Here is a 12,500-nt window from a genome sequence, read left to right as displayed (position 1 = left end):
ATTACTCCTCCCACCAGCTATATTACTCCTCCCACCAGCTATATTACTCCTCCCACCAGCTATATTACTCTTCCTACCAGCTATATTACTCCTCCCACCAGCTATATTACTCCTCCCACCAGCTATATTACTCTTCCCACCAGCTATATTACTCTTCCCACCAGCTATATTACTCTTCCCACCAGCTATATTACTCTTCCCACCAGCTATATTACTCCTCCCACCAGCTATATTACTCTTCCCACCAGCTATATTACTCTTCCCACCAGCTATATTACTCTTCCCACCAGCTATATTACTCTTCCCACCAGCTATATTACTCCTCCCACCAGCTATATTACTCTTCCCACCAGCTATATTACTCTTCCCACCAGCTATATTACTCTTCCCACCAGCTATATTACTCTTCCCACCAGCTATATTACTCTTCCCACAAGCTATATTACTCTTCCCACCAGCTATATTACTCCTCCCACCAGCTATATTACTCCTCCCACCAGCTATATTACACCTCCCACCAGCTATATTACTCCTCCCACCAGCTATATAACTCTTCCCACCGGCTATATTACTCTTCCCACCAGCTATATTACTCCTCCCACCAGCTACATTACTCCTCCCACCAGCTATATTACTCCTCCCACCAGCTATATAACTCTTCCCACCAGCTATATTACTCCTCCCACCAGCTATATTACTCTTCCAAGAAGCTATATTACTTCTCCTCTCTATTCAAATCTTTGGTATAATCTGTTTTAACACTTCTAGAAAAATATATGTTATTTTATTAATGAAAACTAAATTTTTCAAAAATGTGTGAATTAAAAAATTTTGTGATATGTTTAAAGAAATATTTTACTTTGCTAATTGTCCATGGAAATATTATGTATAATAGGACAAGTACTTTTCTGAGCAGACTTTAGGTTTTGTAATATATATGAGATGAAGATTTTTTATTGAATTAATCTAAATATTGTAGATAAATATTTAAAGACTTTACCTATTTGTAGAGACGCCATTTTTTTTAGTAATTCTCTTGATTATTTTATGTAAATCCGAATAGCTGCATCTGGCAAGACTTTCATGAAAAAATTCTTTATATAAATATTCAATTTTTATTAAATAATTTTTAAGGAAAAGATACAAATGTCACATTTAGAAAAATACTAAATTTTTGACAAATTGTGATTTCTTGGCATTTTTTTTTTATAATTACATAAAAAAGATTTGAGGAATGTGGGAAAATTCCATTAATTCGAAAATAATCGTTTATTACATTCATCTTTTTGATGTATACTTATATCTAAAAGAATAAGAAATAAAATGGTATATATACTGTATAAGAAGTTTTGTAGAAAAAATATATAAAAAAAACTGTATTTTAGTTTGGTTAGTCATTTCCTAAACTTGAGCGAAATTACATATTTGATGTAACTAATATAAAAGTTCGAAAAATTGGAATTGTTTCCTTCTCGATATCATAAATAGTATTTTAATCATATAATTACTTTTTTAATTCATAAAAAAGAATTTAAGGAAATATGCCTGTGTTTAAATATATATATATATATATATATATATATATATATATATATATATATATATATATATATATATATATATATATATATATATATATATATATAACAACACTGCACTAGCCAAGGACTCGAACTCATGTTGCTTTGACCTTCCTCATGGTGGGCGAAAACACATGACGCCCTAATCCACTGGACCATACGATCTTTAAGAGTAGTGCTTCCAGCGGAACTGAATGTTGTACTCGCTACCCAGAGACAACAATCAGTTCCGCTGGATGCGCTACTCTTAAGGATCGTATAGTCCAATGGATTAGGGCGTCATGTGCTTTCGCCCACCATGAGGCAGGCCAAAGCAGCATGGGTTCGAGTCCTTGGCTAGTGCAGTGTTGTTATTGATCAATACCACTCGCTGGTGGTCACAATAATATATATATATATATATATATATATATATATATATATATATATATATATATATATATATATATATATATATATATATATATATATATATATATAACATGTGTGTGTGTTAGAGTGTGTGTGTGTTAGTTACCACTTTGTCCTAGGCACATGTTCATCAGACACTAGACCTGTTGTATACGCATGCATGTATGTGTGTGTACGCACCTAATTTTACTCACCTAATAGTGGTTGCAGGCGTCGAAACTCAGCTCCTGGCCCCTCCTCTTCACTGAATGCTACTAGGTCTTTTCTCTCCCTGCTCCATGAGCTTTATCATACCACGTCTTAAAGTTACTTATGGTTCCTGCCTCCACTACATCACATGCCAGACTGTGTGTGTGTGTGTGTTTGTGTGTGTACTCACCTATTTGTGGTTGCAGGGGTCGAGTCCTAGCTCCTGGCCCCGCCTCTTCACCGGTTGCTACTAGACCCTCTCTCTCCCCGCTCCATGAGCTTTATCAAACCTCGTCTTAAAACTGTGTATGGTTCCTGCCTCCACTACGTCATTTTCTAGGCTATTCCACTGCCTTACAACTCTATGACTGAAGAAATACTTCCTACTATCTCTCTGACTCATGTGTGTGTGTGTGTGTGTGTGTGTGTGTGTGTGTGTGTGTGTGTGTGTGTGTGTGTGTGTGTGTGTGTGTGTGTGTGTGTGTGTGTGTGTATGGTGTCCTGTAAACTTGTAGCACCAATAACCCCATGAACACGTCAGAGACGATATTGGATTTCACTAGCCAAAATATATTAATAGCGCTAGATTCTGGGTTACTCCAACACCATCCTCAACAAAACCAGTTCCCATGACAAGAAAAAAACTTGCACTGGACTAGTCTAGAATAGCCTAAGCAATGCCTGCGTTTGTGTTAGAAATGATTGAGCTCGATATGTGACAGTAAAAACTCTTCATGCAGGAGATATTCTATTGGCTGCCTCTAATTTCTATCTAGGCATGCGCACCGACCGTCTGATCATTATTAGTGGTGTTGCTCATCGCCTTGCTATCCCTACCAGCACCCAACACAGGTACATCTGCTGCATTGAATCAGCAGACTGTTTTAGATGTCTTAGTATTGTTTGCCATAGACCAGATGGTAAGATCACAAAACTGAAGAGGTTAACATTAGAAAATTCTTGAAACAGATGGATGCTCAGCAATAAAGTAATCGCCCCTGCTATGTAGATGTAATATCAACCGGAAGCTTAAAGATGGACTTTGCAAATCAAAGCAGATGGCAAGCAAGTTTTGTGAGACTACACCTCATGAAAGAGGTGCAGCTGCCAGCTTCAGAAAACCCCAAAAGTCAATAAAGTTCAGCGAATTTGAGCATCATTACATCCGTTCCCATAGGACCAGGGACCCTTTGCTCATGGGAAAAGAGTGCATGTAAATTCAGGAAGAAGCAAGGCATAAAACTCAAGAAAATTAAGGATTCACGTGAAGTTAACTTAAAATGTCAGCATGTCAGTGTTAGAGCTCAGAATGATGGCTGTTGTTTCTTGGAAGCGAGACCCAGCTTTAGAGAAGCTGGATGAAGTATCTGAAATGCAATTTTTAATAATCACATCTGTGCACTTGTGATCTATCTCTTAAACCTTCACTGGATGTGTAAATGTGAATTTCAATAAATACATCAGTGTACTTGTAATTTATCTCTTTGTTGGATGTGTAGATGTGAATGTTATAAATTGAGTGTAATGTGAGTGTAATGTGAATCTTTTAGTTATCCATGGTTAAAAATTTCGTAATATATTAAGAGAATATAATGTGTTGGGAATGTCTCATGATATTACTTATGAGTTTAGAAGCAATTACATGCATTTACCTAACTTTTTAATACATGTAATATTTATAACGATGTCTTTTTCTCGTAGAGTATAAAAGAAAGTTTGATTTTTAAGTTAAAAACTGCACAGTGATTTTATTTTTGGTAAATTTAAAAGTAATACAATAATACTAATCATAGTATTGTATAATTATTTATAAAATATTCGCATAAGGGATGAGAGATCGAGTCCCATATGGAATGAGTATTTTGTTTTTAATAATTTCGTTATAGATATAATTACAAAATATCCAGGGAAGCGGCTGATTCTATAGAACTTTTGATGTATGAAGTGATTACCTTGCGAAATGTGGTTTATGATTTCAAATTCTCTATTTTGTTATCCATCTTACTAGTCGTTCATGTGAACTACAAACAATAAATGACCCAAAAGTGTCCCCTGTGGAATGGCACTCTTTAATTAGTCCCCATGATTTCTCCCAATTTAACAGAAGAATAGAGGAGCACTGCTGTTGGCTTTCTGGCCCATACTAGGCGCATGTAATGTGAGTAACAGTTACTCCAGTTAAGTAAAGAAAATGAAAAATTATGGCAAATATGAGTGTAATGCAATAAATATATACCTGGGGAAGGGTTGTATCACAGGAGGCGCTGCTGAGTGGGCAACGGCGTGTGTGTACGCTGATGACCTGATGGTTCCAGCCAACACTGGAGGAACACGCTATTATTAATAACATGATTATTAAATAAAAACGTCAGAACATTCTAATACGTCTTCATGGAAAGTTGATTTCATGATATTTTTGGTATGCGATGTAAAATTGATTATCAAGCGAAATGTGGTTTATGATTTTAAAATCTCAACACTGTCAGCAAACTTACTTGTGTGGCCGTTTATTCCCTCATCCTGGTCGTTAACGTAAACTGTGAATAATAAGAAGTGCAAAACTGACTCTTGTGGAATGTCACATGTGAGTGTCCCACTTTCTGATTTCTCTCCATTTAATGTAAGAACATAAGATTTAGGAAGCAGCACAGTAGGTCTACTGGTTCATTATTAGCAGCTTAGGTCTACTGGCAGGTGTTTCTCGCAGCCTACTGTCTCCACCCTTGTGTTTGTCTGACATCTAGTTTTCAAATCCAACGGAAGTATTATACACAAATAACCCGCACATGACAGAATGAGACTTATGATGATATTTTGGTCTGACTTTGACCATTAATTAGTTAATGGTCGAAGGAGGACCGAAACGTCGTCATAAGTTTCATTCTCCTATATGAAGGTTATTGGTGTATTGTTTCAGTCACGGTATTGTACCTTTTTATTCAGTCGAAGTATTCATAAGAAAATAGAGTACTTTCATTTTATCAAAATCATGTATGAAAATTTTCTTTTCTCTCTTCCTTTCTCTTATTTATATCTAAAGAAAATTAAACGTTTATAAATACTTTTTTGTTTATATTAAAGAACTGAAATGGAATAATGAACATTAATGACGATATATTTTAGCATATTCAGCAAAGGCTGCGTCATTTATCAGCAAGTTCGTTAATTTATGTGTACACTAGTCCTGTTCTCTATGGTCGTCATTATCAGTTATTTTATCCTCTAAGGTAATCAAGGTTGGTTTTTCTTTGGAACACTATATATTTAGGTCTCAGAATGAGGTCAGAATATACACTGCTCTAATGTTCTGTTATATTTTCTCTGTCGGTTCGTTTTGTCATCATTTATGTAAAGAGTAAAACACATGAGGGTCACTCAGGAGCGTTTTGAGGCTCAATCCTGCTTCAGCTACTCGATACCATCCTAACGATGACAGTTTTTGTTAAACGTGTGTATATAATTATATATTTATCTCAAAATTATTATTCCTTTAAGTATCGCTTTCTTGAGATCCTCATTCCTACCTTGTTTGCCTTTTTCTCTTCCCCTTGTTCTCTTTCTCTCTCGCTCTTGTTCTCTCTCTCTCTCTCTCTCTCTCTCTCTCTCTCTCTCTCTCTCTCTCTCTCTCTCTCTCTCTCTCTCTCTCTCTCTCTCTCTCTCTCTCTCTCTCTCTCTCTCTCTCTCTCTCTCTCTCTCTCTCTCTCTCTCTCTCTCTCTCTCTCTCTCTCTCTCACTCTCTCTCTCTCTCTCTCTCTCTCTCTCTCTCTCTCTCTCTCTCTCTCTCTCTCTCTCTCTCTCTCTTGAAACTGTTAATAGCATAAATTTCTATTCCTTTGGCACATTGATAACATTCCACAAGTAACACAAGGATCATCCTTCCTGCCTTTGTGGTGACTTGTCGAGTCTTGAATAACGCCGGAGACTACACCCACTAATCCCTTGTACTGGCTAAATGGGTGGACTTGCAGCCTGGAGTCTGGCTCAAGAATTTCCACGGTTAGTATAAATCTCACTTAAATTTTATTAAGACTTATGGCTCACTTGTGCCACTGGAACCGACACTTAGGACAGCCCACTTAAAGGTTTAATGCTCTTACGATCGCGAATATTTTGATCATCCTTTTTTTAAAGTGATTTTGTCAAGCTGCCATGGCTTTTATTTTTAATCTCTCTCCTACACTTCAACTATGATCTTTTGGTGTGTGTGTGTGTGTGTGTGTGTGTGTGTGTGTGTGTGTGTGTGTGTGTGTGTACTCACCTAGTTGTACTCACCTAGTTGAGGTTGCGGGGGTCGAGTCCGAGCTCCTGGCCCCGCCTCTTCACTGATCGCTACTAGGTCACTCTCCCTGAGCCGTGAGCTTTATCGTACCTCTGCTTAAAGCTATGTATGGATCCTGCCTCCACTACATCGCTTCCCAAACTATTCCACTTACTGACTACTCTGTGGCTGAAGAAATACTTCCTAACATCCCTGTGATTCATCTGTGTCTTTAGCTTCCAACTGTGTCCCCTTGTTACTGTGTCCAATCTCTGGAACATCCTGTTTTTGTCCACCTTGTCAATTCCTCTCAGTATTTTGTATGTCGTTATCATGTCCCCCCTATCTCTCCTGTCCTCCAGTGTCGTCAGGTTGATTTCCCTTAACCTCTCCTCGTAGGACATACCTCTTAGCTCTGGGACTAGTCTTGTTGCAAACCTTTGCACTTTCTCTAGTTTCTTTACGTGCTTGGCTAGGTGTGGGTTCCAAACTGGTGCCGCATACTCCAATATGGGCCTAACGTATACGGTGTACAGGGTCCTGAACGATTCCTTATTAAGATGTCGGAATGCTGTTCTGAGGTTTGCTAGGCGCCCATATGCTGCAGCAGTTATTTGGTTGATGTGCGCTTCAGGAGATGTGCCTGGTGTTATACTCACCCCAAGATCTTTTTCCTTGAGTGAGGTTTGTAGTCTCTGACCCCCTAGACTGTACTCCGTCTGCGGCCTTCTTTGCCCTTCCCCAATCTTCATGACTTTGCACTTGGTGGGATTGAACTCCAGGAGCCAATTGCTGGACCAGTTCTGCAGCCTGTCCAGATCCCTTTGTAGTTCTGCCTGGTCTTCGATCGAGTGTATTCTTCTCATCAACTTCACGTCATCTGCAAACAGGGACACCTCAGAGTCTATTCCTTCCGTCATGTCGTTCACAAATACCAGAAACAGCACTGGTCCTAGGACTGACCCCTGCGGGACCCCGCTGGTCACAGGTGCCCACTCTGACACCTCGCCACGTACCATGACTCGCTGCTGTCTTCCTGACAAGTATTCCCTGATCCATTGTAGTGCCTTCCCTGTTATCCCTGCTTGGTCCTCCAGTTTTTGCACCAATCTCTTGTGTGGAACTGTGTCAAACGCCTTCTTGCAGTCCAAGAAAATGCAATCCACCCACCCCTCTCTCTCTTGTCTTACTGCTGTCACCATGTCATAGAACTCCAGTAGGTTTGTGACACAGGATTTCCCGTCCCTGAAACCATGCTGGCTGCTGTTGATGAGATCATTCCTTTCTAGGTGTTCCACCACTCTTCTCCTGATAATCTTCTCCATGATTTTGCATACTATACATGTCAGTGACACTGGTCTGTAGTTTAATGCTTCATGTCTGTCTCCTTTTTTAAAGATTGGGACTACATTTGCTGTCTTCCATGCCTCAGGCAATCTCCCGGTTTCGATAGATGTATTGAATATTGTTGTTAGGGGTACACATAGCGCCTCTGCTCCCTCTCTCAATACCCATGGGGAGATGTTATCTGGCCCCATTGCCTTTGAGGTATCTAGCTCACTCAGAAGCCTCTTCACTTCTTCCTCGGTTGTGTGCACTGTGTCCAGCACTTGGTGGTGTGCCCCACCTCTCCGTCTTTCTGGAGTCCCTTCTGTCTCCTCTGTGAACACTTCTTTGAATCTCTTGTTGAGTTCTTCACATACTTCCCGGTCATTTCCTGTTGTCTCTCCTCCTTCCTTCCTTAGCCTGATTACCTGGTCCTTGACTGTTGTTTTCCTCCTGATGTGGCTGTACAACAGTTTCGGGTCAGATTTGGCTTTCGCTGCTATGTCATTTTCATATTGTCTTTGGGCCTCCCTTCTTATCTGTGCATATTCATTTCTGGCTCTACGACTGTTCTCCTTATTCTCCTGGGTCCTTTGCCTTCTATATTTCTTCCATTCCCTAGCACACTTGGTTTTTGCCTCCCTGCACCTTTGGGTAAACCATGGGCTCATCCTGGCTTTTTCATTACTCCTGTTACCCTTGGGTACAAACCTCTCCTCAGCCTCCTTGCATTTTATTGCTACATATTCCATCATCTCATTAACTGGTTTCCCTGCCAGTTCTCTGTCCCACTGAACCCCGTTCAGGTAGTTCCTCATTCCTGTGTAGTCCCCTTTCTTGTAGTTTGGCTTCATTCGTCCTGGCCTTCCTGCTTCTCCCTCCACTTGTAGCTCTACTGTGTATTCGAAGCTTACAACCACATGGTCACTGGCCCCAAGGGGTCTTTCATATGTGATGTCCTCGATATCTGCACTACTGAAGGTGAATACTAAGTCCAGCCTTGCTGGTTCATCCTCTCCTCTCTCTCTTGTAGTGTCCCTTACGTGTTGGTACATGAAGTTCTCCAGTACCACCTCCATCATCTTAGCCCTCCAAGTATCTTGGCCCCCATGTGGGTCCAAGTTCTCCCAATCTATCTCCTTGTGGTTAAAGTCACCCATGATCAGGAGCTTTGCCCTGCATGCATGAGCTCTTCTGGCCACTCTAGCCAGTGTGTCAACCATCGCTCTATTGCTCTCGTCGTACTCTTGCCTTGGCCTCCTGCTGTTCTGTGGTGGGTTATACATCACTGCTATTACCACCTTGGGACCTCCAGAGTGAAGTGTTCCCACTATGTAATCACTTTCTTCTCCGCTATCTTCTCTCTCCAGCTCATCAAAATTCCAGCGATTTTTGATCAGCAACGCCACTCCTCCACCCCCCCTGTTCCCTCTGTCTTTCCTCAGGATTTGGTATCCCGTTGGAAAGATGGCATCTGTTATCATACCTGTAAGCTTGGTTTCTGTGAGAGCTATGATGTCCGGTGATGCTTCTTTGACTCTTTCTTGCCACTCCTCCCACTTATTTGTTATTCCATCAGCGTTTGTGTACCATACCTTCAGTTTCCTTTCCAACACTGTGGTTTGGGGGGCCTGTGAGGGTGGGAGACCTGGTGGCATACTGTGGGGTTCTATAGCTTGGTGTTGGGTGGAGGCTGTGGGTATGGATTGTAGGGTGTGTTGGGATGGTGTGATAGGTTGTGTGGTTCTGAGAGTAGTTGTGTGTGTGCTTGCCCTTGCTGTTCTGTCCTGCTCTGACTGACCTCTGCTGGTTCCCTCCTTGTCTCTTTTCCTAGCTCCTTTCGCTTTTTTGTCCTCTCCCTCAGCTGCTGTCGTTCTGATTTTGTTCTGTCTCTGTCTAGGAACACCCTCTTGTACTCTTCCGAGTATTTCAATCGTGGTTTCTCTTGGAGGATCCTGTTCCGCACTGTTTCCGTCCTGAGAATCAGCTTGATTGGTCGGTTTCTCACCTTCGAGTACCCCCCTATTCTCTGAAAATTTACAATCTCGTCCCTCTCTTCACCTATTTCTGTTATGATTTTCTCAATCTCCTTCCTTTCTTCCTGCTTCCTTTCAGTGTGTGTCCTTTCCTCTCTCTCCTGAAGCCCATGGATAAACACTGATTTTGCCCTTTCTTCCTCGCATTGCCTCACCCTCTGTGGCTCTGGATCCTGCCTGTGTGTGGTCAGTTTCTCCCTTGATTTTTCCAGTGGCTCTTGATAGCCTTGTTGTGCCTCAGCATTCGACCTATCACCCTCTCCATCTGCAACCAGTTGATCTTCCCTTTCACTCCTTGGTCCTCCTTGGCAGATTGATGTGGCCTTAGCATAATTCATAATTCCTTCCTTCCTGTTCAGCCTCGCAGCTTCATATGCTGTGTCTTCTCTGGTCACTGCCCCTGTAACTCGCTCCAGCCTATTTATCTCAACTTCTAGGACCCTTATCTTGGCTACTGCAGTTTCGACTTGTGCCTCCCAATTCTTTGTCTCCTTCTCCAACCACCTTTCCAATTTCACAGAGAGCTCTTTCTCCATTTTTTCAGAAAGCTCTCCTAATTTTCTCTCCCACTCTTGTTCCATCCTTTTCCACTGCTCCTCCATCCACTCCTCCCTACCCGAACCATTCTCATCTGATCCTTGGGTCCTGCGAGTCCCCACCATTTTTTTTTTTTTTTTTTTTTTTTTTTTTTTTTTTTTTTTTTTTTTTTTTTTTTTAAGAGTAGGAGAGGGGAGAGTTAGAAGGGAAAATGGGGACGAGAGAGAGCAAGAGAGAGAGAGAGCAAGAGAGAGAGAGAGCAAGAGAAAGAGAGAGCAGGAGAGAGAGAGAGTAAGAGAGAGAGCAAGAGAGAGAGAGAGAGCAAGAGAGAGAACAAGAGAGAGAGAGAGAGCAAGAGAGAGAGCAAGAGAGAGAGAGAGAGCAAGAGAGAGAGCAAGAGAGAGAGAGAGCAAGAGGGAGAGAGAGCAAGAGAGAGAGAGAGCAAGAGAGCGAGCAAGAGAGAGAGAGAGCAAGAGAGAGAGAGCAAGAGCAAGAGGGAGAGAGAGCAAGAGAGAGAGAGAGAGCAAGAGCGAGAGAGAGCAAGAGAGAGAGCAAGAGAGAGAGAGAGCAAGAGAGAGAGAGAGCAAGAGAGAGAGAGAGCAAGAGCAAGAGTGTGTGTGTGTGTGTGTGACGTTATAGTCGCATGGGCATCATAGGTGACCAAAGAGCAAAGAGAAAAAGAGAGACGTAATGTGAGGAAGAGGCCTGAGGAAATGTAAAGATGAAGGCAAACTAAGAATAAGGGATTCTGCTGAGGTGATGTCTGAAAGGATGTCACCTTGAGATCTGAGAGTGAAGGTAATTAAGCGATGATGGTTCCGGCCAAAGGGCTAATGATGATGTTAAAGGTGACGGGGAAATGAGTGAAGAGGAAAAAGGAATAAGGAAATGAATGAAGGGAAATCTGTAAATTGCCATTGCTGATGATAATGTCAATGATAATGAAGATGAAAGTTTTCAAAACAAAAGAATAAACAAAAATGAAATGCATAGGAAATCGAAGGGTTAAAATTGATAGATAAAACAACTTCAGGGGGGTGGTAGGAGGTAAAAAAAAATAAGTTGACAAGAGAAGAGATTCGGACAAGATAAAAACTGAAGATTTTCTATGAAAGATAGAGAAGAAAAGAATCTAAAATTATACAAAAAGTAGAACTGAAAGATGTAACTGACGACATTAAATTATTCTGAAAAAAAAAAAATATTGACTTCAATAAAATATGGAAGTGAAGACATGAGACAAAAAAAAAAAACTCTTAAAATCAATCCAAGGTGGTTGGGCCATTTAATTAACCTTTCCTACTTTTATCTTCCTGTTAACCAACAGCCTTTTTCAATATAGCTACCTCATTCATCCCTCTATCCATATTTGCCATCCCTATTATGTTTTAAAAATCTCAATGAACATCACTGCATATACACTGAGAGTTGTATATCTATGTATATACACAGAGTTTGATTTAAAATATTCATGATGGTGTCCATGTGAAATGAAGGCTTTATTATTAAAAATGGTTAAAATCATAACTATAATTTTTAAAGGGGTGGACCGGTAAGCCAGCAGAAGACCTCGGTCAGATGACGAAAAGCTCCAACTGTGGGTTATCATATGACTGAGGTCCGCGTCAGGAAACACTTATCCTGTTTCCTGACAAATCTTACCTAACCTAACATTTATGGCAATTCTGCAGTTAATAGGATTTAAACCTAACAAAACAAACTAAAGTAGGGAACAATAAATGATATGAAAGAGAGAATCTAGAATTATGAAGGAAATTATCAAAATAAAAATCAAGGTATAACCAAGAACTGCTGTTGATAAAAAACAAACCTAACAAGTCTTTAAAAACAGACACTTGGAATCGTTAACAAAATGCACAGGACGAAAAACTTTTTCACTTTATTAACCTTTGTTTGGGCTTCTTATAATGGCACCCGTGTGTGTTTCTTGATTCTCCCAACACAAGAAAGCTTTCGTAGAATCATTTCAAAAACAAGTTATCTTACATTGATCGTGGTTTCTGTGGTGATGAAGGCAGAGGAGGTGTTTCTGGTGTTGACTGTGATCGTTAGCGAGGACAGGGTGCGAGTGATGTGTTTTTGGTATGTGAGTTTTGTGTTGTTTGGGTGCGAGTTTTGTGCTGGTGGATGAGACAATTGTTG

At 40.6% G+C, this 12,500-nt stretch overlaps 1 protein-coding gene across 2 annotated transcripts in view; it reads left to right on the top strand.

Moving 5' to 3' along the window:
* Window positions 1-12,500, top strand: part of LOC128693630 (uncharacterized) — an 805,124-nt gene that overhangs the window by 625,553 nt on the left and 167,071 nt on the right. The gene's annotated exons all lie outside the window — the stretch shown is intronic.

This window comes from Cherax quadricarinatus, chromosome 34, assembly GCF_038502225.1.
Source record: "Cherax quadricarinatus isolate ZL_2023a chromosome 34, ASM3850222v1, whole genome shotgun sequence".
Taxonomy (NCBI): domain Eukaryota; kingdom Metazoa; phylum Arthropoda; class Malacostraca; order Decapoda; family Parastacidae; genus Cherax; species Cherax quadricarinatus.
Note: the sequence above shows the minus strand (reverse complement) of the source record. Positions and strands in the feature narration are given on the sequence as shown.